The sequence below is a fragment of the Dreissena polymorpha genome, chromosome 5 (assembly GCF_020536995.1).
Source record: "Dreissena polymorpha isolate Duluth1 chromosome 5, UMN_Dpol_1.0, whole genome shotgun sequence".
Lineage (NCBI taxonomy): Eukaryota > Metazoa > Mollusca > Bivalvia > Myida > Dreissenidae > Dreissena > Dreissena polymorpha.
The window spans coordinates 22,632,513-22,658,360 of NC_068359.1; the positions used below are offsets into that span (position 1 = coordinate 22,632,513).

Genomic DNA, 25,848 nt, shown 5'->3' on the forward strand with positions numbered 1-25,848 from the left:
TATATATATATATATATATATATATATATATATATATATATTACTGTTGTTCAAATAAGTCATCAATAAAGTATTTGTATGTACATTTAAATGTAATGACTAGATAGTAGTATACATTGTGTAACTAATGCTCTCTAATAATACATACTAATACATACATTTGATCTCAAGACTATAGTCTCAAGTTTAAATTAATGATATTTGTATGTGTATTAATGCCACCATTTTTGTACATTTTCCACCCATCTATAGGGCCCCATTGGAAATAAGTTGCAAACCTTTCATGGGACATCCTGTGGTATATATATTATGTCTTGATTTCAACATCTTGTAACTACTTGTTATTTCAGATCTCTGCTAAATACACTTACTATTTACTTGTAACTGAATTTAAATGATTAACTTTGACTGTGATATTCAAAATGTGATATATCAATGCATTGTGATCCAAAACCTGTAATAATTGTTTTCCAATTATTAAATGTTGTAAATTGACTGTATTGTATGATCTGTACTTGTATGACATATATATACATATGCATGAATAAATCAATGTTAAGAAAAGTGTGACTGACACTGTTTCCAGACATATTACAGTTAAATTACTTCATGTCAGTAATGGCAGTCAGGGATGGAAAATATCTTTTTACAATTGTTGCCGGCACTGTCAACCATATGTAGTGTTTTTGTTTCCCATCTAAAGAGTACTGACCCAAAACCATGGGCATGCCTGTGATATGTATCTTAAAGATTCTTAAAAGATAAATAATATAAATTTTTACAACACCACTGCTCAGTTTTAACATTTCCAATACAGTATGTCTTATTTTGAGAGGCCATTCTGAATTGAGTTCATTTCCAAGGGCAAAGTTATGCCTTAATTTAATAATATTACCAAACTGAACATTGTAACAGGCTGTCCCTAATTTTAATGGCACTGGATTGTTTAAGGCTTTGAAAAGCTAGTTGCCTGGCCGGGATTATAACAACATCTGGAATTAAAATGCCTAGGATAAAATATAAACAATATCTGCCAGAAGTACTGTATGGTTGCAATCATCAAATGTACAGAAATAATCGTTTTTTCAAATTCAATCAAGCCCCACTCATTCCATTCCATGAAACCTTTCAGGTGTCTCAATACTGATTATAGCCCCACTGAGGGCTGTATGGCTATAGTCCATATACAGTTTGTGACTGCCTGGCTGGTCACTATAATGCCATTGGGACCAATGTGGAGTTTACTATTTCTTAAATTACATCCAAGAGTTTTCTCTGTACCACTGTACAGTGTTGTACGATTGTTTATGGTATAGAACATAAACATATTGATTAAATCTCAAAGTTTGTCGCCTGGAGCCGAACATCAGCAATGTTGCAATGAATATAATTTAAGAAATACTGATTCTCTTAAGTTTGAATAATGTTGATGTTTTCACTTCAATAAACAACTATTTTGCTTTCTTAACATTTTATTAAAATTTGAATATTTTGCATGCAATAATATCTAATTTTAAACAATATCATTAATAAATATTCTATTATATTACTCTTTACAGATATTGGTCATTATATATCTATATTATCGGTTGATTTAGTGCAAATTTGTTCGTGTGTAACCCGAACTATATTTTCGGTTTAATATCTTCCGCCTAGAGGAGTTAGACATATTCTTCCACCAAATACACCCGAGAGACGATCGCCGATATGGCGGAATTGTCCGAGGTGTTCCGATTGACCGGAACTCCTGTTTTTAGGGTTACATGCAGTCAGTTTGATACTTAGCACACATTGTTCAGTGCATGCTGCATAGGATTTGTAAAATACATTGCAAACGGAATGGTTTGGTATCAATTTGAAGGTATATTTGTAAGCAATAAGAAAATAAGCCATTTTTGTGCTCTACTTTTTCTGTTGATGGTTTCCGGCTTCGAAAGTAGGCCATACTATTTGAGCCCAAAATGTTCCTGCACAGCTGTCAAAACCGGTGTGCCTGTTCTAAGGTGAATATTTTGAGTTACAACGTATAGAATTAAAGGACATCCTTTTTTCAAATGAGTATGCATTTATCTTTCCAATTAAGTATGATGATATAGTGGGTCATTGCTTGATCATGGTAAAAATTGATATCGAACTTCAACTAATTTATATGTAATATAGAAGAAAATTAATTGCGCATGCGTAACCTCAAGTAAAACTGTGAGTTTGGAGTACACGACAATCTTTCTCCAACCACACGTACCAATAAATATTCCAAAACCAAGGCCTGGCAAGTGTCATTAAAGAAAAGTTGGTCTTTAAAAATGGGTGTTAATTTATTCATAGAATATAACACAGTTTTTTCGTCGTTGATACATCTAGATGAAGCAATCAGCGTGGAACGAAAACTTAGCTTCATTTACACTTAACAATAATTACAATATATATGACGAAAGGCAAAACAGCAAGTGCTCCCCGACGTGGAATCGAACCCCGGTCGTGACAGGCGGGGATACTCACCACTATACTATCGAGGAAGCTGATAATGGACATCGATATCAAACCACAGATAATTGCAAGCACAGAGCATTCGGCCAGCGAGGCATATTTCTAATACATACTTGACATGTGAAGCTCAAGCTTTCCAAGTGGTCTAGTGGTTAGGATTCCACGCTCTCACCATGGCGGCCGGTGTTCGATTCCCCGCTTGGTAATTCTCTTTTGCAAAGTTATGTTTATGTTGTAAAATAAGGCGCATTTTCAGAATCTTGTAACAGTATTAATAGTTGACATTATTTTCTCGTGAACAACATTTCACCGAAACAAGTTCGAACGTGTGGCTGTGAAAAGATGCGACGGACCGGAAATTTTAAGTCCCCGTAGCGCAGTGAATAGGGCGCTGGACTTCTAATCCAGAGGTCGCGGGTTCGAATCCCACCGGGAATGATTTGTCTGTAGTTTAGACCTTTCAGAAAAGGTAGGCTTATGTGGGTCTCTATGTGCACAATGTAGCATTTATTTTCTCTTTAAGTTGTCGTTTGAACATTGAATTATACAAGGAAATTATTAAGTATAATGTTACCCCAAGCTTTACCACCAAGTGTCAAGTTCACTTCGTGTAGTCTCTTACATTCAAGTAAAACTGTAATATAAAGAAGTGAAACTCCAGCTGCTGGAGCAGTATTGAATTTTCATTAAAAACATTTAGTTGGTCCTTTATTTAAGGCAAGTGACCGATTGCCCAAACAGTACAGAACAGCACAATTCAGCACAATACAAACCAACATAAACACAAAATATGAATAAAGCTGGGGTCACCGCCTTGGAACGGTCAATGCAAAGCATTGGGGGTTTAAACCTGGTTATAGAGCGCTCAACCTCACACTTGGCCCAGCAATATTCATAATACATTTAAGTGTAAATAAAATTTAACGTCATAGCATTGTAACTCAAATTAAACAATAATAAAAGGGAATTTAAACGCATTCAATTTAATGACTATTTAATTACTCTATTGCATTGAAGTTACAAGAGTAACATAATTACAACTTTTTGACGAACGATCAAATAAAACTTTTAACAATTGTCAACTACATTCCTTCTTTATAGAAAAGATTTGAGAATATAGAATCATAGAGTTAATATCTCAGATAATCATCGCGCAAATACAGGAAGAAGCAGCAATTATGGGTGTAAAAATTCCATATTACATAGCTTGGTTGTTTATGCGACTGCTAAACAAATTAAAAATAATTAAATCAAACAAGAAACGCCTATCAGAGAGAAAATATAAATAAAATGGAACGTTATAAACCCAATGACCTATGCATGTAGATTACAACTGGGAAAGTCGGTCGTATGACGTCACAAAAATCCATAATGACATAATAACGTGAACAAATTCCAAGGGCAGTACTAAATAAAAATATTAATGGGGCTGTGCTACTAATAAAACAAGTTTAGGTGATTAAATATTAAGAAGCAAATGAATAAAAATGGTAATTCCATTAAAGCGACATTATTGGAATCAAACAGTATATAGGTGTTTAGACAACTAAAGACAGAAATGATTTGATGTACGATTTGAGTCCAAATGTAGTTTACATGCAGATTTGTTCATACGACACAATGACACAATTTTATTCAAAAGTGAAAAATGCCTATAATGTAGTATTCATGCAGATTTGTTCATACGACACAATGACACAATTTTATTCAACAGTGAAAAATGCCTATAATATCACATATGATTCCAAATTTTAAGGGAAAAAAGATATAGTGAATCGAAAACCATCAAATACGTGCTTTTAAGTACATAAGCATCGTATCCTTTTGATGAAACAAGTTAATTAAATTGAAAAGTTTAATATGAACATTTGGTTTAACATATTTTAATTTGCGGACACGCTTCAAAACATCTCCGTAAAATGATGGATGGGAGATTCCATTATTTAAATTCCATTTTAAAGAAACATTATATTTTGAAATTAAATCACCATACTTAGAGTAAAATCTAGCAAATTTATTTCTTAGGTTATGATACAAAAAGCCTTGTTTTAGCAATTTTTTAGTTAATATTAGATTACGATCATTAAAATCTTTAATACACGAACATGCTCTGGCATAACGTACCAACTGCGAAATGTAAATACCATAGGAAGGTCCTTTAGGGATGTTGCCATCTAGAAACGGAAAATTCACAATTTCAAAGTTAAAATCGTCCCGTTTGTCGTATAAACTAGTTTTGATCAAATTATTTTTAATAGTTAAATGTAAGTCTAAATACGCAGCGTCTGTATTGGATATACACGATCTATTTAAGACTAGTTCTTTTGGGTAGATTTTGTAAATATATTGTTCAAATAATGGATTATCTAAATTAAGTATGTCATCAATGTACCTACTAGTAAGGTTAAAACAATTAATCAAATCTACTTGCTTAGTTTTAGATAATTCTAACATAAATTCGCTTTCATAACAATATAAAAAAGGTCAGCTATAAGTGGCGCACAATTAGTACCCATAGGAACGCCAATAATTTGTTTAAATATTTTACCATTAAATTCAACAAACAAGTTATCCAAAAGAAAAGTAAGTGCTGCACAAAAGTCAAGACCAGTCCAAATGATGTAATTATCTAAGTTTGGAGTACACGACAATCTTTCTCCAACCACACGTACCAATAAATATTCCAAAATCAAGGCCTGGCAAGTGTCATTAAAGAAAAGTTGGTCTTTAAAAATGGGTGTTAATTTATTCATAGAATATAACACAGTTTTTTCGTCGTTGATACATCTAGATGAAGCAATCAGCGTGGAACGAAAACTTGTCCTCATTTACACTTGACAATAATTACAATATATATGAAGAAAGGCAAAAAAGCAAGTGCTCCCCGACGGGGAATCGAACCCCGGTCTCCCGCGTGACAGGCGGGGATACTCTTTTGCAAAGTTATGTTTATGTTGTGAAATAAGGCGCATTTTCAGAAGCTTGTAACAGTATTAATAGTTGACATTATTTGCTCGTGAACAACATTTCACCGAAACAAGTTCGAACGTGTGGCTGTGAAAAGATGCGACGGACCGGAAATTTTAAGTCCCCGTAGCGCAGTGAATAGCGCGCTGGACTTCTAATCCAGAGGTCGCGGGTTCGAATCCCACCGGGAATGATTTGTATGTAGTATAGACCTTTCAGAAAAGGTATGCTTAGTTGGGTCTCTATGTGCACAATGTAGCATTTATTTTCTCTTTAAGTTGTCGTTTGTACATTGAATTATACAGGGAAATTATTAAGTATAATGTGACCCCAAGCTTTACCGCCAAGTGTCATGTTCACTTCGTGTAGTCTCTTACATTCAAGGTCACACAACCCCAAACCGGAACTCCTGTTTTTAGGGTTACATGCAGTCAGTTTGATACTTAGCACACATTGTTCAGTGCATGCTGCATATGATTTGTAAAATACATTGCAAATGGAATGGTTTGGTATCAATTTGAAGGTATATTTGTAAGCAATAAGAAAAAAAGCCATTTTTGTGCTCTACTTTTTTGTTGATGGTTTCCGGCTTCGAAAGTAGGTCATACTATTTGAGCCCAAAATGGTCGCCTGCACAGCTGTCAAAACCGGTGTGCCTGTTCTAAGGTGAATATTTGAGTTACAACGTATAGAATTAAAGGACATCCTTTTTTTCAAATGAGTATGCATTTATCTTTCCAATAATGTATGATGATATAGTGGGTCATTGCTTGATCAGGGTAAAAATTGATATCGAACTTCAACTAATTTATATGTAATATAGAAGGAAATTAATTGCGCATGCGTAACCTCAAGTAAAACTGTGAGTTTGGAGTACACGACAATCTTTCTCCAACCACACGTACCAATAAATATTCCAAAACCAAGGCCTGGCAAGTGTCATTAAAGACAAGTTGGTCTTTAAAAATGGGTGTTAATTTATTCATAGAATATAACAGTTTTTTCGTCGTTGATACATCTAGATGAAGCAATCAGCGTGGAACGAAAACTTGTCCACATTTACACTTGACAATAATTACAATATATATGACGAAAGGCATAAAAGCAAGTGCTCCCCGACGGGGAATCGAACCCCAGTCTCCCGCGTGACAGGCGAGGATACTCACCACTATACTATCGAGGAAGCTGATAATGGACATCGATATCAAACCACAGATAATTGCAAGCACAGAGCATTTGGCCAGCGAGGCATATTTCTACTACATACTTGACATGTGAAGTTCAAGCTTCCCAAGTGGTCTAGTGGTTAGGATTCCACGCTCTCACCGTGGCGGCCGGGGTTCGATTCCCCGCTTGGGAATTCTCTTTTGCAAAGTTATGTTTATGTTGTGAAATAAGGCGCATTTTCAGAAGCTTGTAACAGTATTAATAGTTGACATTATTTGCTCGTGAACAACATTTCACCGAAACAAGTTCGAACGTGTGGCTGTGAAAAGATGCGACGGACCGGAAATTTTAAGTCCCCGTAGCGCAGTGAATAGCGCGCTGGACTTCTAATCCAGAGGTTGCGGGTTCGAATCCCACCGGGAATGATTTGTATGTAGTATAGACCTTTCAGAAAAGGTATGCTTAGTTGGGTCTCTATGTGCACAATGTAGCATTTATTTTCTCTTTAAGTTGTCGTTTGTACATTGAATTATACAGGGAAATTATTAAGTATAATGTGACCCCAAGCTTTACCGCCAAGTGTCATGTTCACTTCGTGTAGTCTCTTACATTCAAGTAAAACTGTAAGTTTGGAGTACACGACAATCTTTCTCCAACCACACGTACCAATAAATATTCCAAAATCAAGGCCTGGCAAGTGTCATTAAAGAAAAGTTGGTCTTTAAAAATGGGTGTTAATTTATTCATAGAATATAACACAGTTTTTTCGTCGTTGATACATCTAGATCAAGCAATCAGCGTGGAACGAAAACTTGTCCTCATTTACACTTGACAATAATTACAATATATATGAAGAAAGGCAAAAAAGCAAGTGCTCCCCGACGGGGAATCGAACCCCGGTCTCCCGCGTGACAGGCGGGGATACTCACCACTATACTATCGAGGAAGCTGATAATGGACATCGATATCAAACCACAGATAATTGCAAGCACAGAGCATTCGGCCAGCGAGGCATATTTCTACTACATACTTGACATGTGAAGTTCAAGCTTCCTAAGTGGTCTAGTGGTTAGGATGGTGTGGCTGTGAAAAGATGCGACGGACCGGAAATTTTAAGTCCCCGTAGCGCAGTGAATAACGCGCTGGACTTCTAATCCAGAGGTCGCGGGTTCGAATCCCACCGGGAATGATTTGTATGTAGTATAGACCTTTCAGAAAAGGTATGCTTAGTTGGGTCTCTATGTGCACAATGTAGCATTTATTTTCTCTTTAAGTTGTCGTTTGTACATTGAATTATACAGGGAAATTATTAAGTATAATGTGACCCCAAGCTTTACCGCCAAGTGTCATGTTCACTTCGTGTAGTCTCTTACATTCAAGGTCACACAACCCCAAACCGGAACTCCTGTTTTTAGGGTTACATGCAGTCAGTTTGATACTTAGCACACATTGTTCAGTGCATGCTGCATAGGATTTGTAAAATACATTGCAAACGGAATGGTTTGGTATCAATTTGAAGGTATATTTGTAAGCAATAAGAAAATAAGCCATTTTTGTGCTCTACTTTTTCTGTTGATGGTTTCCGGCTTCGAAAGTAGGCCATACTATTTGAGCCCAAAATGTTCCTGCACAGCTGTCAAAACCGGTGTGCCTGTTCTAAGGTGAATATTTTGAGTTACAACGTATAGAATTAAAGGACATCCTTTTTTCAAATGAGTATGCATTTATCTTTCCAATTATGTATGATGATATAGTGGGTCATTGCTTGATCATGGTAAAAATTGATATCGAACTTCAACTAATTTATATGTAATATAGAAGAAAATTAATTGCGCATGCGTAACCTCAAGTAAAACTGTGAGTTTGGAGTACACGACAATCTTTCTCCAACCACACGTACCAATAAATATTCCAAAACCAAGGCCTGGCAAGTGTCATTAAAGAAAAGTTGGTCTTTAAAAATGGGTGTTAATTTATTCATAGAATATAACACAGTTTTTTTCGTCGTTGATACATCTAGATGAAGCAATCAGCGTGGAACGAAAACTTAGCTTCATTTACACTTAACAATAATTACAATATATATGACGAAAGGCAAAACAGCAAGTGCTCCCCGACGTGGAATCGAACCCCGGTCGTGACAGGCGGGGATACTCACCACTATACTATCGAGGAAGCTGATAATGGACATCGATATCAAACCACAGATAATTGCAAGCACAGAGCATTCGGCCAGCGAGGCATATTTCTAATACATACTTGACATGTGAAGCTCAAGCTTTCCAAGTGGTCTAGTGGTTAGGATTCCACGCTCTCACCATGGCGGCCGGTGTTCGATTTCCCGCTTGGTAATTCTCTTTTGCAAAGTTATGTTTATGTTGTAAAATAAGGCGTATTTTCAGAATCTTGTAACAGTATTAATAGTTGACATTATTTTCTCGTGAACAACATTTCACCGAAACAAGTTCGAACGTGTGGCTGTGAAAAGATGCGACGGACCGGAAATTTTAAGTCCCCGTAGCGCAGTGAATAGGGCGCTGGACTTCTAATCCAGAGGTCGCGGGTTCGAATCCCACCGGGAATGATTTGTCTGTAGTTTAGACCTTTCAGAAAAGGTAGGCTTATGTGGGTCTCTATGTGCACAATGTAGCATTTATTTTCTCTTTAAGTTGTCGTTTGAACATTGAATTATACAAGGAAATTATTAAGTATAATGTTACCCCAAGCTTTACCACCAAGTGTCAAGTTCACTTCGTGTAGTCTCTTACATTCAAGTAAAACTGTAATATAAAGAAGTGAAACTCCAGCTGCTGGAGCAGTATTGAATTTTCATTAAAAACATTTAGTTGGTCCTTTATTTAAGGCAAGTGACCGATTGCCCAAACAGTACAGAACAGCACAATTCAGCACAATACAAACCAACATAAACACAAAATATGAATAAAGCTGGGGTCACCGCCTTGGAACGGTCAATGCAAAGCATTGGGGGTTTAAACCTGGTTATAGAGCGCTCAACCTCACACTTGGCCCAGCAATATTCATAATACATTTAAGTGTAAATAAAATTTAACGTCATAGCATTGTAACTCAAATTAAACAATAATAAAAGGGAATTTAAACGCATTCAATTTAATGACTATTTAATTACTCTATTGCATTGAAGTTACAAGAGTAACAGAATTACAACTTTTTGACGAACGATCAAATAAAACTTTTAACAATTGTCAACTACATTCCTTCTTTATAGAAAAGATTTGAGAATATAGAATCATAGAGTTAATATCTCAGATAATCATCGCGCAAATACAGGAAGAAGCAGCAATTATGGGTGTAAAAATTCCATATTACATAGCTTGGTTGTTTATGCGACTGCTAAACAAATTAAAAATAATTAAATCAAACAAGAAACGCCTATCAGAGAGAAAATATAAATAAAATGGAACGTTATAAACCCAATGACCTATGCATGTAGATTACAACTGGGAAAGTCGGTCGTATGACGTCACAAAAATCCATAATGACATAATAACGTGAACAAATTCCAAGGGCAGTACTAAATAAAAATATTAATGGGGCTGTGCTACTAATAAAACAAGTTTAGGTGATTAAATATTAAGAAGCAAATGAATAAAAATGGTAATTCCATTAAAGCGACATTATTGGAATCAAACAGTATATAGGTGTTTAGACAACTAAAGACAGAAATGATTTGATGTACGATTTGAGTCCAAATGTAGTTTACATGCAGATTTGTTCATACGACACAATGACACAATTTTATTCAAAAGTGAAAAATGCCTATAATGTAGTATTCATGCAGATTTGTTCATACGACACAATGACACAATTTTATTCAACAGTGAAAAATGCCTATAATATCACATATGATTCCAAATTTTAAGGGAAGAAAGATATAGTGAATCGAAAACCATCAAATACGTGCTTTTAAGTACATAAGCATCGTATCCTTTTGATGAAAACAAGTTAATTAAATTGAAAAGTTTAATATGAACATTTGGTTTAACATATTTTAATTTGCGGACACGCTTCAAAACATCTCCGTAAAATGATGGATGGGAGATTCCATTATTTAAATTCCATTTTAAAGAAACATTATATTTTGAAATTAAATCACCATACTTAGAGTAAAATCTAGCAAATTTATTTCTTAGGTTATGATACAAAAAGCCTTGTTTTAGCAATTTTTTAGTTAATATTAGATTACGATCATTAAAATCTTTAATACACGAACATGCTCTGGCATAACGTACCAACTGCGAAATGTAAATACCATAGGAAGGTCCTTTAGGGATGTTGCCATCTAGAAACGGAAAATTCACAATTTCAAAGTTAAAATCGTCCCGTTTGTCGTATAAACTAGTTTTGATCAAATTATTTTTAATAGTTAAATGTAAGTCTAAATACGCAGCGTCTGTATTGGATATACACGATCTATTTAAGACTAGTTCTTTTGGGTAGATTTTGTAAATATATTGTTCAAATAATGGATTATCTAAATTAAGTATGTCATCAATGTACCTACTAGTAAGGTTAAAACAATTAATCAAATCTACTTGCTTAGTTTTAGATAATTCTAACATAAATTCGCTTTCATAACAATATAAAAAAGGTCAGCTATAAGTGGCGCACAATTAGTACCCATAGGAACGCCAATAATTTGTTTAAATATTTTACCATTAAATTCAACAAACAAGTTATCCAAAAGAAAAGTAAGTGCTGCACAAAAGTCAAGACCAGTCCAAATGATGTAATTATCTAAGTTTGGAGTACACGACAATCTTTCTCCAACCACACGTACCAATAAATATTCCAAAATCAAGGCCTGGCAAGTGTCATTAAAGAAAAGTTGGTCTTTAAAAATGGGTGTTAATTTATTCATAGAATATAACACAGTTTTTTCGTCGTTGATACATCTAGATGAAGCAATCAGCGTGGAACGAAAACTTGTCCTCATTTACACTTGACAATAATTACAATATATATGAATAAAGGCAAAAAAGCAAGTGCTCCCCGACGGGGAATCGAACCCCGGTCTCCCGCGTGACAGGCGGGGATACTCTTTTGCAAAGTTATGTTTATGTTGTGAAATAAGGCGCATTTTCAGAAGCTTGTAACAGTATTAATAGTTGACATTATTTGCTCGTGAACAACATTTCACCGAAACAAGTTCGAACGTGTGGCTGTGAAAAGATGCGACGGACCGGAAATTTTAAGTCCCCGTAGCGCAGTGAATAGCGCGCTGGACTTCTAATCCAGAGGTCGCGGGTTCGAATCCCACCGGGAATGATTTGTATGTAGTATAGACCTTTCAGAAAAGGTATGCTTAGTTGGGTCTCTATGTGCACAATGTAGCATTTATTTTCTCTTTAAGTTGTCGTTTGTACATTGAATTATACAGGGAAATTATTAAGTATAATGTGACCCCAAGCTTTACCGCCAAGTGTCATGTTCACTTCGTGTAGTCTCTTACATTCAAGGTCACACAACCCCAAACCGGAACTCCTGTTTTTAGGGTTACATGCAGTCAGTTTGATACTTAGCACACATTGTTCAGTGCATGCTGCATAGGATTTGTAAAATACATTGCAAATGGAATGGTTTGGTATCAATTTGAAGGTATATTTGTAAGCAATAAGAAAAAAAAGCCATTTTTGTGCTCTACTTTTTTGTTGATGGTTTCCGGCTTCGAAAGTAGGTCATACTATTTGAGCCAAAAATGGTCGCCTGCACAGCTGTCAAAACCGGTGTGCCTGTTCTAAGGTGAATATTTGAGTTACAACGTATAGAATTAAAGGACATCCTTTTTTTCAAATGAGTATGCATTTATCTTTCCAATTATGTATGATGATATAGTGGGTCATTGCTTGATCAGGGTAAAAATTGATATCGAACTTCAACTAATTTATATGTAATATAGAAGGAAATTAATTGCGCATGCGTAACCTCAAGTAAAACTGTGAGTTTGGAGTACACGACAATCTTTCTCCAACCACACGTACCAATAAATATTCCAAAACCAAGGCCTGGCAAGTGTCATTAAAGACAAGTTGGTCTTTAAAAATGGGTGTTAATTTATTCATAGAATATAACAGTTTTTTCGTCGTTGATACATCTAGATGAAGCAATCAGCGTGGAACGAAAACTTGTCCACATTTACACTTGACAATAATTACAATATATATGAAGAAAGGCAAAAAAGCAAGTGCTCCCCGACGGGGAATCGAACCCCGGTCTCCCGCGTGACAGGCGGGGATACTCACCACTATACTATCGAGGAAGCTGATAATGGACATCGATATCAAACCACAGATAATTGCAAGCACAGAGCATTTGGCCAGCGAGGCATATTTCTACTACATACTTGACATGTGAAGTTCAAGCTTCCCAAGTGGTCTAGTGGTTAGGATTCCACGCTCTCACCGTGGCGGCCGGGGTTCGATTCCCCGCTTGGGAATTCTCTTTTGCAAAGTTATGTTTATGTTGTGAAATAAGGCGCATTTTCAGAAGCTTGTAACAGTATTAATAGTTGACATTATTTGCTCGTGAACAACATTTCACCGAAACAAGTTCGAACGTGTGGCTGTGAAAAGATGCGACGGACCGGAAATTTTAAGTCCCCGTAGCGCAGTGAATAGCGCGCTGGACTTCTAATCCAGAGGTTGCGGGTTCGAATCCCACCGGGAATGATTTGTATGTAGTATAGACCTTTCAGAAAAGGTATGCTTAGTTGGGTCTCTATGTGCACAATGTAGCATTTATTTTCTCTTTAAGTTGTCGTTTGTACATTGAATTATACAGGGAAATTATTAAGTATAATGTGACCCCAAGCTTTACCGCCAAGTGTCATGTTCACTTCGTGTAGTCTCTTACATTCAAGTAAAACTGTAAGTTTGGAGTACACGACAATCTTTCTCCAACCACACGTACCAATAAATATTCCAAAATCAAGGCCTGGCAAGTGTCATTAAAGAAAAGTTGGTCTTTAAAAATGGGTGTTAATTTATTCATAGAATATAACACAGTTTTTTCGTCGTTGATACATCTAGATGAAGCAATCAGCGTGGAACGAAAACTTGTCCTCATTTACACTTGACAATAATTACAATATATATGAAGAAAGGCAAAAAAGCAAGTGCTCCCCGACGGGGAATCGAACCCCGGTCTCCCGCGTGACAGGCGGGGATACTCACCACTATACTATCGAGGAAGCTGATAATGGACATCGATATCAAACCACAGATAATTGCAAGCACAGAGCATTCGGCCAGCGAGGCATATTTCTACTACATACTTGACATGTGAAGTTCAAGCTTCCTAAGTGGTCTAGTGGTTAGGATGGTGTGGCTGTGAAAAGATGCGACGGACCGGAAATTTTAAGTCCCCGTAGCGCAGTGAATAACGCGCTGGACTTCTAATCCAGAGGTCGCGGGTTCGAATCCCACCGGGAATGATTTGTATGTAGTATAGACCTTTCAGAAAAGGTATGCTTAGTTGGGTCTCTATGTGCACAATGTAGCATTTATTTTCTCTTTAAGTTGTCGTTTGTACATTGAATTATACAGGGAAATTATTAAGTATAATGTGACCCCAAGCTTTACCGCCAAGTGTCATGTTCACTTCGTGTAGTCTCTTACATTCAAGGTCACACAACCCCAAACCGGAACTCCTGTTTTTAGGGTTACATGCAGTCAGTTTGATACTTAGCACACATTGTTCAGTGCATGCTGCATAGGATTTGTAAAATACATTGCAAATGGAATGGTTTGGTATCAATTTGAAGGTATATTTGTAAGCAATAAGAAAAAAAGCCATTTTTGTGCTCTACTTTTTTGTTGATGGTTTCCGGCTTCGAAAGTAGGTCATACTATTTGAGCCCAAAATGGTCGCCTGCACAGCTGTCAAAACCGGTGTGCCTGTTCTAAGGTGAATATTTGAGTTACAACGTATAGAATTAAAGGACATCCTTTTTTTCAAATGAGTATGCATTTATCTTTCCAATTATGTATGATGATATAGTGGGTCATTGCTTGATCAAAACCAAGGCCTGGCAAGTGTCATTAAAGACAAGTTGGTCTTTAAAAATGGGTGTTAATTTATTCATAGAATATAACAGTTTTTTCGTCGTTGATACATCTAGATGAAGCAATCAGCGTGGAACGAAAACTTGTCCACATTTACACTTGACAATAATTACAATATATATGAAGAAAGGCAAAAAAGCAAGTGCTCCCCGACGGGGAATCGAACCCCGGTCTCCCGCGTGACAGGCGGGGATACTCACCACTATACTATCGAGGAAGCTGATAATGGACATCGATATCAAACCACAGATAATTGCAAACACAGAGCATTTGGCCAGCGAGGCATATTTCTACTACATACTTGACATGTGAAGTTCAAGCTTCCCAAGTGGTCTAGTGGTTAGGATTCCACGCTCTCACCGTGGCGGCCGGGGTTCGATTCCCCGCTTGGGAATTCTCTTTTGCAAAGTTATGTTTATGTTGTGAAATAAGGCGCATTTTCAGAAGCTTGTAACAGTATTAATAGTTGACATTATTTGCTCGTGAACAACATTTCACCGAAACAAGTTCGAACGTGTGGCTGTGAAAAGATGCGACGGACCGGAAATTTTAAGTCCCCGTAGCGCAGTGAATAGCGCGCTGGACTTCTAATCCAGAGGTCGCGGGTTCGAATCCCACCGGGAATGATTTGTATGTAGTATAGACCTTTCAGAAAAGGTATGCTTAGTTGGGTCTCTATGTGCACAATGTAGCATTTATTTTCTCTTTAAGTTGTCGTTTGTACATTGAATTATACAGGGAAATTATTAAGTATAATGTGACCCCAAGCTTTACCGCCAAGTGTCATGTTCACTTCGTGTAGTCTCTTACATTCAAGGTCACACAACCCCAAACCGGAACTCCTGTTTTTAGGGTGACATGCAGTCAGTTTGATACTTAGCACACATTGTTCAGTGCATGCTGCATAGGATTTGTAAAAAAATTGCAAACGGAATGGTTTGGTATCAATTTGAAGGTATATTTGTAAGCAATAAGAAAATAAGCCATTTTTGTGCTCTACTTTTTCTGTTGATGGTTTCCGGCTTCGAAAGTAGGCCATACTATTTGAGCCCAAAATGTTCCTGCACAGCTGTCAAAACCGGTGTGCCTGTTCTAAGGTGAATATTTTGAGTTACAACGTATAGAATTAAAGGACATCCTTTTTTTCAAATGAGTATGCATTTATCTTTCCAATTATGTATGATGATATAGTGGGTCATTGCTTGATCATGGTAAAATTGATATCGAACTTCAACTAATTTATATGTAATATAGAAGAAATTAATTGCGCATGCGTAACCTCAAGTAAAACTGTGAGTTTGGAGTACACGACAATCTTTCTCCAACCACACGTACCAATAAATATTCCAAAACCAAGGCCTGGCAAGTGTCATTAAAGAAAAGTTGGTCTTTAAAAATGGGTGTTAATTTATTCATAGAATATAACAGTTTTTTCGTCGTTGATACATCTAGATGAAGCAATCAGCGTGGAACGAAAACTTAGCTTCATTTACACTTAACAATAATTACAATATATATGACGAAAGGCAAAACAGCAAGTGCTCCCCGACGTGGAATCGAACCCCGGTCGTGACAGGCGGGGATACTCACCACTATACTATCGAGGAAGCTGATAATGGACATCGATATCAAACCACAGATAATTGCAAGCACAGAGCATTCGGCCAGCGAGGCATATTTCTAATACATACTTGACATGTGAAGCTCAAGCTTTCCAAGTGGTCTAGTGGTTAGGATTCCACGCTCTCACCATGGCGGCCGGTGTTCGATTCCCCGCTTGGTAATTCTCTTTTGCAAAGTTATGTTTATGTTGTAAAATAAGGCGCATTTTCAGAATCTTGTAACAGTATTAATAGTTGACATTATTTTCTCGTGAACAACATTTCACCGAAACAAGTTCGAACGTGTGGCTGTGAAAAGATGCGACGGACCGGAAATTTTAAGTCCCCGTAGCGCAGTGAATAGGGCGCTGGACTTCTAATCCAGAGGTCGCGGGTTCGAATCCCACCGGGAATGATTTGTCTGTAGTTTAGACCTTTCAGAAAAGGTAGGCTTATGTGGGTCTCTATGTGCACAATGTAGCATTTATTTTCTCTTTAAGTTGTCGTTTGAACATTGAATTATACAAGGAAATTATTAAGTATAATGTTACCCCAAGCTTTACCACCAAGTGTCAAGTTCACTTCGTGTAGTCTCTTACATTCAAGTAAAACTGTAATATAAAGAAGTGAAACTCCAGCTGCTGGAGCAGTATTGAATTTTCATTAAAAACATTTAGTTGGTCCTTTATTTAAGGCAAGTGACCGATTGCCCAAACAGTACAGAACAGCACAATTCAGCACAATACAAACCAACATAAACACAAAATATGAATAAAGCTGGGGTCACCGCCTTGGAACGGTCAATGCAAAGCATTGGGGGTTTAAACCTGGTTATAGAGCGCTCAACCTCACACTTGGCCCAGCAATATTCATAATACATTTAAGTGTAAATAAAATTTAACGTCATAGCATTGTAACTCAAATTAAACAATAATAAAAGGGAATTTAAACGCATTCAATTTAATGACTATTTAATTACTCTATTGCATTGAAGTTACAAGAGTAACAGAATTACAACTTTTTGACGAACGATCAAATAAAACTTTTAACAATTGTCAACTACATTCCTTCTTTATAGAAAAGATTTGAGAATATAGAATCATAGAGTTAATATCTCAGATAATCATCGCGCAAATACAGGAAGAAGCAGCAATTATGGGTGTAAAAATTCCATATTACATAGCTTGGTTGTTTATGCGACTGCTAAACAAATTAAAAATAATTAAATCAAACAAGAAACGCCTATCAGAGAGAAAATATAAATAAAATGGAACGTTATAAACCCAATGACCTATGCATGTAGATTACAACTGGGAAAGTCGGTCGTATGACGTCACAAAAATCCATAATGACATAATAACGTGAACAAATTCCAAGGGCAGTACTAAATAAAAATATTAATGGGGCTGTGCTACTAATAAAACAAGTTTAGGTGATTAAATATTAAGAAGCAAATGAATAAAAATGGTAATTCCATTAAAGCGACATTATTGGAATCAAACAGTATATAGGTGTTTAGACAACTAAAGACAGAAATGATTTGATGTACGATTTGAGTCCAAATGTAGTTTACATGCAGATTTGTTCATACGACACAATGACACAATTTTATTCAAAAGTGAAAAATGCCTATAATGTAGTATTCATGCAGATTTGTTCATACGACACAATGACACAATTTTATTCAACAGTGAAAAATGCCTATAATATCACATATGATTCCAAATTTTAAGGGAAGAAAGATATAGTGAATCGAAAACCATCAAATACGTGCTTTTAAGTACATAAGCATCGTATCCTTTTGATGAAAACAAGTTAATTAAATTGAAAAGTTTAATATGAACATTTGGTTTAACATATTTTAATTTGCGGACACGCTTCAAAACATCTCCGTAAAATGATGGATGGGAGATTCCATTATTTAAATTCCATTTTAAAGAAACATTATATTTTGAAATTAAATCACCATACTTAGAGTAAAATCTAGCAAATTTATTTCTTAGGTTATGATACAAAAAGCCTTGTTTTAGCAATTTTTTAGTTAATATTAGATTACGATCATTAAAATCTTTAATACACGAACATGCTCTGGCATAACGTACCAACTGCGAAATGTAAATACCATAGGAAGGTCCTTTAGGGATGTTGCCATCTAGAAACGGAAAATTCACAATTTCAAAGTTAAAATCGTCCCGTTTGTCGTATAAACTAGTTTTGATCAAATTATTTTTAATAGTTAAATGTAAGTCTAAATACGCAGCGTCTGTATTGGATATACACGATCTATTTAAGACTAGTTCTTTTGGGTAGATTTTGTAAATATATTGTTCAAATAATGGATTATCTAAATTAAGTATGTCATCAATGTACCTACTAGTAAGGTTAAAACAATTAATCAAATCTACTTGCTTAGTTTTAGATAATTCTAACATAAATTCGCTTTCATAACAATATAAAAAAGGTCAGCTATAAGTGGCGCACAATTAGTACCCATAGGAACGCCAATAATTTGTTTAAATATTTTACCATTAAATTCAACAAACAAGTTATCCAAAAGAAAAGTAAGTGCTGCACAAAAGTCAAGACCAGTCCAAATGATGTAATTATCTAAGTTTGGAGTACACGACAATCTTTCTCCAACCACACGTACCAATAAATATTCCAAAATCAAGGCCTGGCAAGTGTCATTAAAGAAAAGTTGGTCTTTAAAAATGGGTGTTAATTTATTCATAGAATATAACACAGTTTTTTCGTCGTTGATACATCTAGATGAAGCAATCAGCGTGGAACGAAAACTTGTCCTCATTTACACTTGACAATAATTACAATATATATGAAGAAAGGCAAAAAAGCAAGTGCTCCCCGACGGGGAATCGAACCCCGGTCTCCCGCGTGACAGGCGGGGATACTCTTTTGCAAAGTTATGTTTATGTTGTGAAATAAGGCGCATTTTCAGAAGCTTGTAACAGTATTAATAGTTGACATTATTTGCTCGTGAACAACATTTCACCGAAACAAGTTCGAACGTGTGGCTGTGAAAAGATGCGACGGACCGGAAATTTTAAGTCCCCGTAGCGCAGTGAATAGCGCGCTGGACTTCTAATCCAGAGGTCGCGGGTTCGAATCCCACCGGGAATGATTTGTATGTAGTATAGACCTTTCAGAAAAGGTATGCTTAGTTGGGTCTCTATGTGCACAATGTAGCATTTATTTTCTCTTTAAGTTGTCGTTTGTACATTGAATTATACAGGGAAATTATTAAGTATAATGTGACCCCAAGCTTTACCGCCAAGTGTCATGTTCACTTCGTGTAGTCTCTTACATTCAAGGTCACACAACCCCAAACCGGAACTCCTGTTTTTAGGGTTACATGCAGTCAGTTTGATACTTAGCACACATTGTTCAGTGCATGCTGCATAGGATTTGTAAAATACATTGCAAATGGAATGGTTTGGTATCAATTTGAAGGTATATTTGTAAGCAATAAGAAAAAAAGCCATTTTTGTGCTCTACTTTTTTGTTGATGGTTTCCGGCTTCGAAAGTTTGTCATACTATTTGAGCCCAAAATGGTCGCCTGCACAGCTGTCAAAACCGGTGTGCCTGTTCTAAGGTGAATATTTTGAGTTACAACGTATAGAATTAAAGGACATCTTTTTTTTCAAATGAGTATGCATTTATCTTTCCAATTATGTATGATGATATAGTGGGTCATTGCTTGATCAGGGTAAAATTGATATCGAACTTCAACTAATTTATATGTAATATAGAAGGAAATTAATTGCGCATGCGTAACCTCAAGTAAAACTGTGAGTTTGGAGTACACGACAATCTTTCTCCAACCAAACGTACCAATAAATATTCCAAAACCAAGGCCTGGCAAGTGTCATTAAAGACAAGTTGGTCTTTAAAAATGGGTGTTAATTTATTCATAGAATATAACAGTTTTTTCGTCGTTGATACATCTAGATGAAGCAATCAGCGTGGAACGAAAACTTGTCCACATTTACACTTGACAATAATTACAATATATATGAAGAAAGGCAAAAAAGCAAGTGCTCCCCGACGGGGAATCGAACCCCGGTCTCCCGCGTGACAGGCGGGGATACTCACCACTATACTATCGAGGAAGCTGATAATGGACATCGATATCAAACCACAGATAATTGCAAGCACAGAGCATTTGGCCAGCGAGGCATATTTCTACTACATACTTGACATGTGAAGTTCAAGCTTCCCAAGTGGTCTAGTGGTTAGGATTCCACGCTCTCACCGTGGCGGCCGGGGTTCGATTCCCCGCTTGGGAATTCTCTTTTGCAAAGTTATGTTTATGTTGTGAAATAAGGCGCATTTTCAGAAGCTTGTAACAGTATTAATAGTTGACATTATTTGCTCGTGAACAACATTTCACCGAAACAAGTTCGAACGTGTGGCTGTGAAAAGATGCGACGGACCGGAAATTTTAAGTCCCCGTAGCGCAGTGAATAGCGCGCTGGACTTCTAATCCAGAGGTTGCGGGTTCGAATCCCACCGGGAATGATTTGTATGTAGTATAGACCTTTCAGAAAAGGTATGCTTAGTTGGGTCTCTATGTGCACAATGTAGCATTTATTTTCTCTTTAAGTTGTCGTTTGTACATTGAATTATACAGGGAAATTATTAAGTATAATGTGACCCCAAGCTTTACCGCCAAGTGTCATGTTCACTTCGTGTAGTCTCTTACATTCAAGTAAAACTGTAAGTTTGGAGTACACGACAATCTTTCTCCAACCACACGTACCAATAAATATTCCAAAATCAAGGCCTGGCAAGTGTCATTAAAGAAAAGTTGGTCTTTAAAAATGGGTGTTAATTTATTCATAGAATATAACACAGTTTTTTCGTCGTTGATACATCTAGATGAAGCAATCAGCGTGGAACGAAAACTTGTCCTCATTTACACTTGACAATAATTACAATATATATGAAGAAAGGCAAAAAAGCAAGTGCTCCCCGACGGGGAATCGAACCCCGGTCTCCCGCGTGACAGGCGGGGATACTCACCACTATACTATCGAGGAAGCTGATAATGGACATCGATATCAAACCACAGATAATTGCAAGCACAGAGCATTCGGCCAGCGAGGCATATTTCTACTACATACTTGACATGTGAAGTTCAAGCTTCCTAAGTGGTCTAGTGGTTAGGATGGTGTGGCTGTGAAAAGATGCGACGGACCGGAAATTTTAAGTCCCCGTAGCTTAGTGAATAACGCGCTGGACTTCTAATCCAGAGGTCGCGGGTTCGAATCCCACCGGGAATGATTTGTATGTAGTATAGACCTTTCAGAAAAGGTATGCTTAGTTGGGTCTCTATGTGCACAATGTAGCATTTATTTTCTCTTTAAGTTGTCGTTTGTACATTGAATTATACAGGGAAATTATTAAGTATAATGTGACCCCAAGCTTTACCGCCAAGTGTCATGTTCACTTCGTGTAGTCTCTTACATTCAAGGTCACACAACCCCAAACCGGAACTCCTGTTTTTAGGGTGACATGCAGTCAGTTTGATACTTAGCACACATTGTTCAGTGCATGCTGCATAGGATTTGTAAAAAAAATTGCAAACGGAATGGTTTGGTATCAATTTGAAGGTATATTTGTAAGCAATAAGAAAATAAGCCATTTTTGTGCTCTACTTTTTCTGTTGATGGTTTCCGGCTTCGAAAGTAGGCCATACTATTTGAGCCCAAAATGTTCCTGCACAGCTGTCAAAACCGGTGTGCCTGTTCTAAGGTGAATATTTTGAGTTACAACGTATAGAATTAAAGGACATCCTTTTTTCAAATGAGTATGCATTTATCTTTCCAATTATGTATGATGATATAGTGGGTCATTGCTTGATCATGGTAAAAATTGATATCGAACTTCAACTAATTTATATGTAATATAGAAGAAAATTAATTGCGCATGCGTAACCTCAAGTAAAACTGTGAGTTTGGAGTACACGACAATCTTTCTCCAACCACACGTACCAATAAATATTCCAAAACCAAGGCCTGGCAAGTGTCATTAAAGAAAAGTTGGTCTTTAAAAATGGGTGTTAATTTATTCATAGAATATAACACAGTTTTTTCGTCGTTGATACATCTAGATGAAGCAATCAGCGTGGAACGAAAACTTAGCTTCATTTACACTTAACAATAATTACAATATATATGACGAAAGGCAAAACAGCAAGTGCTCCCCGACGTGGAATCGAACCCCGGTCGTGACAGGCGGGGATACTCACCACTATACTATCGAGGAAGCTGATAATGGACATCGATATCAAACCACAGATAATTGCAAGCACAGAGCATTCGGCCAGCGAGGCATATTTCTAATACATACTTGACATGTGAAGCTCAAGCTTTCCAAGTGGTCTAGTGGTTAGGATTCCACGCTCTCACCATGGCGGCCGGTGTTCGATTCCCCGCTTGGTAATTCTCTTTTGCAAAGTTATGTTTATGTTGTAAAATAAGGCGCATTTTCAGAATCTTGTAACAGTATTAATAGTTGACATTATTTTCTCGTGAACAACATTTCACCGAAACAAGTTCGAACGTGTGGCTGTGAAAAGATGCGACGGACCGGAAATTTTAAGTCCCCGTAGCGCAGTGAATAGGGCGCTGGACTTCTAATCCAGAGGTCGCGGGTTCGAATCCCACCGGGAATGATTTGTCTGTAGTTTAGACCTTTCAGAAAAGGTAGGCTTATGTGGGTCTCTATGTGCACAATGTAGCATTTATTTTCTCTTTAAGTTGTCGTTTGAACATTGAATTATACAAGGAAATTATTAAGTATAATGTTACCCCAAGCTTTACCACCAAGTGTCAAGTTCACTTCGTGTAGTCTCTTACATTCAAGTAAAACTGTAATATAAAGAAGTGAAACTCCAGCTGCTGGAGCAGTATTGAATTTTCATTAAAAACATTTAGTTGGTCCTTTATTTAAGGCAAGTGACCGATTGCCCAAACAGTACAGAACAGCACAATTCAGCACAATACAAACCAACATAAACACAAAATATGAATAAAGCTGGGGTCACCGCCTTGGAACGGTCAATGCAAAGCATTGGGGGTTTAAACCTGGTTATAGAGCGCTCAACCTCACACTTGGCCCAGCAATATTCATAATACATTTAAGTGTAAATAAAATTTAACGTCATAGCATTGTAACTCAAATTAAACAATAATAAAAGGGAATTTAAACGCATTCAATTTAATGACTATTTAATTACTCTATTGCATTGAAGTTACAAGAGTAACAGAATTACAACTTTTTGACGAACGATCAAATAAAACTTTTAACAATTGTCAACTACATTCCTTCTTTATAGAAAAGATTTGAGAATATAGAATCATAGAGTTAATATCTCAGATAATCATCGCGCAAATACAGGAAGAAGCAGCAATTATGGGTGTAAAAATTCCATATTACATAGCTTGGTTGTTTATGCGACTGCTAAACAAATTAAAAATAATTAAATCAAACAAGAAACGCCTATCAGAGAGAAAATATAAATAAAATGGAACGTTATAAACCCAATGACCTATGCATGTAGATTACAACTGGGAAAGTCGGTCGTATGACGTCACAAAAATCCATAATGACATAATAACGTGAACAAATTCCAAGGGCAGTACTAAATAAAAATATTAATGGGGCTGTGCTACTAATAAAACAAGTTTAGGTGATTAAATATTAAGAAGCAAATGAATAAAAATGGTAATTCCATTAAAGCGACATTATTGGAATCAAACAGTATATAGGTGTTTAGACAACTAAAGACAGAAATGATTTGATGTACGATTTGAGTCCAAATGTAGTTTACATGCAGATTTGTTCATACGACACAATGACACAATTTTATTCAAAAGTGAAAAATGCCTATAATGTAGTATTCATGCAGATTTGTTCATACGACACAATGACACAATTTTATTCAACAGTGAAAAATGCCTATAATATCACATATGATTCCAAATTTTAAGGGAAGAAAGATATAGTGAATCGAAAACCATCAAATACGTGCTTTTAAGTACATAAGCATCGTATCCTTTTGATGAAAACAAGTTAATTAAATTGAAAAGTTTAATATGAACATTTGGTTTAACATATTTTAATTTGCGGACACGCTTCAAAACATCTCCGTAAAATGATGGATGGGAGATTCCATTATTTAAATTCCATTTTAAAGAAACATTATATTTTGAAATTAAATCACCATACTTAGAGTAAAATCTAGCAAATTTATTTCTTAGGTTATGATACAAAAAGCCTTGTTTTAGCAATTTTTTAGTTAATATTAGATTACGATCATTAAAATCTTTAATACACGAACATGCTCTGGCATAACGTACCAACTGCGAAATGTAAATACCATAGGAAGGTCCTTTAGGGATGTTGCCATCTAGAAACGGAAAATTCACAATTTCAAAGTTAAAATCGTCCCGTTTGTCGTATAAACTAGTTTTGATCAAATTATTTTTAATAGTTAAATGTAAGTCTAAATACGCAGCGTCTGTATTGGATATACACGATCTATTTAAGACTAGTTCTTTTGGGTAGATTTTGTAAATATATTGTTCAAATAATGGATTATCTAAATTAAGTATGTCATCAATGTACCTACTAGTAAGGTTAAAACAATTAATCAAATCTACTTGCTTAGTTTTAGATAATTCTAACATAAATTCGCTTTCATAACAATATAAAAAAGGTCAGCTATAAGTGGCGCACAATTAGTACCCATAGGAACGCCAATAATTTGTTTAAATATTTTACCATTAAATTCAACAAACAAGTTATCCAAAAGAAAAGTAAGTGCTGCACAAAAGTCAAGACCAGTCCAAATGATGTAATTATCTAAGTTTGGAGTACACGACAATCTTTCTCCAACCACACGTACCAATAAATATTCCAAAATCAAGGCCTGGCAAGTGTCATTAAAGAAAAGTTGGTCTTTAAAAATGGGTGTTAATTTATTCATAAAATATAACACAGTTTTTTCGTCGTTGATACATCTAGATGAAGCAATCAGCGTGGAACGAAAACTTGTCCTCATTTACACTTGACAATAATTACAATATATATGAAGAAAGGCAAAAAAGCAAGTGCTCCCCGACGGGGAATCGAACTCCGGTCTCCCGCGTGACAGGCGGGGATACTCACCACTATACTATCGAGGAAGCTGATAATGGACATCGATATCAAACCACAGATAATTGCAAGCACAGAGCATTCGGCCAGCGAGGCATATTTCTACTACATACTTGACATGTGAAGTTCAAGCTTCCCAAGTGGTCTAGTGGTTAGGATGGTGTGGCTGTGAAAAGATGCGACGGACCGGAAATTTTAAGTCCCCGTAGCGCAGTGAATAGCGCGCTGGACTTCTAATCCAGAGGTCGCGGGTTCGAATCCCACCGAGAATGATTTGTATGTAGTATAGACCTTTCAGAAAAGGTATGCTTAGTTGGGTCTCTATGTGCACAATGTAGCATTT

The 25,848-nt window shown here is 36.3% G+C and overlaps 26 non-coding genes across 26 annotated transcripts; 18 read left to right on the forward strand and 8 right to left on the reverse strand.

The window, feature by feature from the left end:
* Positions 1-2,852: 2,852 nt before the first annotated feature.
* On the forward strand, positions 2,853-2,925 carry Trnar-ucu (transfer RNA arginine (anticodon UCU)). Its single transcript has one exon. It is a non-coding gene; the product is annotated as a tRNA-Arg (tRNA).
* A 2,649-nt stretch (positions 2,926-5,574) lies between these two features.
* On the forward strand, positions 5,575-5,647 carry Trnar-ucu (transfer RNA arginine (anticodon UCU)). Its single transcript has one exon. It is a non-coding gene; the product is annotated as a tRNA-Arg (tRNA).
* A 918-nt stretch (positions 5,648-6,565) lies between these two features.
* Trnad-guc (transfer RNA aspartic acid (anticodon GUC)) lies at positions 6,566-6,637 on the reverse strand. The gene has a single exon. It is a non-coding gene; the product is annotated as a tRNA-Asp (tRNA).
* Positions 6,638-6,742: 105 nt separating this feature from the next.
* Trnae-cuc (transfer RNA glutamic acid (anticodon CUC)) lies at positions 6,743-6,814 on the forward strand. Its single transcript has one exon. It is a non-coding gene; the product is annotated as a tRNA-Glu (tRNA).
* A 159-nt stretch (positions 6,815-6,973) lies between these two features.
* Positions 6,974-7,046, forward strand: Trnar-ucu (transfer RNA arginine (anticodon UCU)). Its single transcript has one exon. It is a non-coding gene; the product is annotated as a tRNA-Arg (tRNA).
* Positions 7,047-7,495: 449 nt separating this feature from the next.
* On the reverse strand, positions 7,496-7,567 carry Trnad-guc (transfer RNA aspartic acid (anticodon GUC)). Its single transcript has one exon. It is a non-coding gene; the product is annotated as a tRNA-Asp (tRNA).
* A 170-nt stretch (positions 7,568-7,737) lies between these two features.
* On the forward strand, positions 7,738-7,810 carry Trnar-ucu (transfer RNA arginine (anticodon UCU)). Its single transcript has one exon. It is a non-coding gene; the product is annotated as a tRNA-Arg (tRNA).
* A 1,322-nt stretch (positions 7,811-9,132) lies between these two features.
* Trnar-ucu (transfer RNA arginine (anticodon UCU)) lies at positions 9,133-9,205 on the forward strand. The gene has a single exon. It is a non-coding gene; the product is annotated as a tRNA-Arg (tRNA).
* A 2,650-nt stretch (positions 9,206-11,855) lies between these two features.
* Trnar-ucu (transfer RNA arginine (anticodon UCU)) lies at positions 11,856-11,928 on the forward strand. The gene has a single exon. It is a non-coding gene; the product is annotated as a tRNA-Arg (tRNA).
* A 919-nt stretch (positions 11,929-12,847) lies between these two features.
* Trnad-guc (transfer RNA aspartic acid (anticodon GUC)) lies at positions 12,848-12,919 on the reverse strand. The gene has a single exon. It is a non-coding gene; the product is annotated as a tRNA-Asp (tRNA).
* Positions 12,920-13,024: 105 nt separating this feature from the next.
* Trnae-cuc (transfer RNA glutamic acid (anticodon CUC)) lies at positions 13,025-13,096 on the forward strand. Its single transcript has one exon. It is a non-coding gene; the product is annotated as a tRNA-Glu (tRNA).
* Positions 13,097-13,255: 159 nt separating this feature from the next.
* Trnar-ucu (transfer RNA arginine (anticodon UCU)) lies at positions 13,256-13,328 on the forward strand. The gene has a single exon. It is a non-coding gene; the product is annotated as a tRNA-Arg (tRNA).
* Positions 13,329-13,777: 449 nt separating this feature from the next.
* On the reverse strand, positions 13,778-13,849 carry Trnad-guc (transfer RNA aspartic acid (anticodon GUC)). Its single transcript has one exon. It is a non-coding gene; the product is annotated as a tRNA-Asp (tRNA).
* A 170-nt stretch (positions 13,850-14,019) lies between these two features.
* Positions 14,020-14,092, forward strand: Trnar-ucu (transfer RNA arginine (anticodon UCU)). The gene has a single exon. It is a non-coding gene; the product is annotated as a tRNA-Arg (tRNA).
* Positions 14,093-14,868: 776 nt separating this feature from the next.
* Positions 14,869-14,940, reverse strand: Trnad-guc (transfer RNA aspartic acid (anticodon GUC)). The gene has a single exon. It is a non-coding gene; the product is annotated as a tRNA-Asp (tRNA).
* A 105-nt stretch (positions 14,941-15,045) lies between these two features.
* Trnae-cuc (transfer RNA glutamic acid (anticodon CUC)) lies at positions 15,046-15,117 on the forward strand. The gene has a single exon. It is a non-coding gene; the product is annotated as a tRNA-Glu (tRNA).
* A 159-nt stretch (positions 15,118-15,276) lies between these two features.
* On the forward strand, positions 15,277-15,349 carry Trnar-ucu (transfer RNA arginine (anticodon UCU)). Its single transcript has one exon. It is a non-coding gene; the product is annotated as a tRNA-Arg (tRNA).
* Positions 15,350-16,666: 1,317 nt separating this feature from the next.
* Positions 16,667-16,739, forward strand: Trnar-ucu (transfer RNA arginine (anticodon UCU)). Its single transcript has one exon. It is a non-coding gene; the product is annotated as a tRNA-Arg (tRNA).
* A 2,650-nt stretch (positions 16,740-19,389) lies between these two features.
* On the forward strand, positions 19,390-19,462 carry Trnar-ucu (transfer RNA arginine (anticodon UCU)). Its single transcript has one exon. It is a non-coding gene; the product is annotated as a tRNA-Arg (tRNA).
* A 918-nt stretch (positions 19,463-20,380) lies between these two features.
* On the reverse strand, positions 20,381-20,452 carry Trnad-guc (transfer RNA aspartic acid (anticodon GUC)). The gene has a single exon. It is a non-coding gene; the product is annotated as a tRNA-Asp (tRNA).
* Positions 20,453-20,557: 105 nt separating this feature from the next.
* Positions 20,558-20,629, forward strand: Trnae-cuc (transfer RNA glutamic acid (anticodon CUC)). Its single transcript has one exon. It is a non-coding gene; the product is annotated as a tRNA-Glu (tRNA).
* A 159-nt stretch (positions 20,630-20,788) lies between these two features.
* Positions 20,789-20,861, forward strand: Trnar-ucu (transfer RNA arginine (anticodon UCU)). The gene has a single exon. It is a non-coding gene; the product is annotated as a tRNA-Arg (tRNA).
* A 449-nt stretch (positions 20,862-21,310) lies between these two features.
* Trnad-guc (transfer RNA aspartic acid (anticodon GUC)) lies at positions 21,311-21,382 on the reverse strand. Its single transcript has one exon. It is a non-coding gene; the product is annotated as a tRNA-Asp (tRNA).
* Positions 21,383-22,946: 1,564 nt separating this feature from the next.
* Trnar-ucu (transfer RNA arginine (anticodon UCU)) lies at positions 22,947-23,019 on the forward strand. The gene has a single exon. It is a non-coding gene; the product is annotated as a tRNA-Arg (tRNA).
* A 2,443-nt stretch (positions 23,020-25,462) lies between these two features.
* Trnad-guc (transfer RNA aspartic acid (anticodon GUC)) lies at positions 25,463-25,534 on the reverse strand. The gene has a single exon. It is a non-coding gene; the product is annotated as a tRNA-Asp (tRNA).
* A 170-nt stretch (positions 25,535-25,704) lies between these two features.
* Positions 25,705-25,777, forward strand: Trnar-ucu (transfer RNA arginine (anticodon UCU)). Its single transcript has one exon. It is a non-coding gene; the product is annotated as a tRNA-Arg (tRNA).
* Positions 25,778-25,848: the final 71 nt, after the last annotated feature.